The sequence below is a fragment of the Arachis duranensis genome, chromosome 9 (assembly GCF_000817695.3).
Source record: "Arachis duranensis cultivar V14167 chromosome 9, aradu.V14167.gnm2.J7QH, whole genome shotgun sequence".
Lineage (NCBI taxonomy): Eukaryota > Viridiplantae > Streptophyta > Magnoliopsida > Fabales > Fabaceae > Arachis > Arachis duranensis.
The window spans coordinates 6,305,423-6,305,812 of NC_029780.3; positions in this window are offsets into that span (position 1 = coordinate 6,305,423).

A 390-nucleotide genomic window follows, 5' to 3' on the forward strand; every position below is an offset into this window, starting at 1 on the left:
TTATCACATTTCGAAAAAGTTTATAATGGTGGCCAATTTCTCATATTTTTTAATGTTAAAGGGTAAAATACACATGACATAAAAGTTTACTTTATATTGATAAAAATCAAGGTGGCATGCATCTCGTCATCACTTCATTATGTATTTGCAAAATTTTGACACGCTGACTATAAAGTTACGTTAACTTGATTTTGTTTCTCTCATATAAGTTACATGTTGCAATTATTTCTTTGCTAGGTGTAACTAAAGTACCAAACTTGAGCCGACTACTGTGATTATTTTTTTGTTGAGCTAATTCCCCTTCAACTTTAATTTAGACTCTGATGAACATGCAGAAGTAATCTTTGAGGTTTTTGATACATGTAGATGTAAGAGTTAATATTGCAAGCG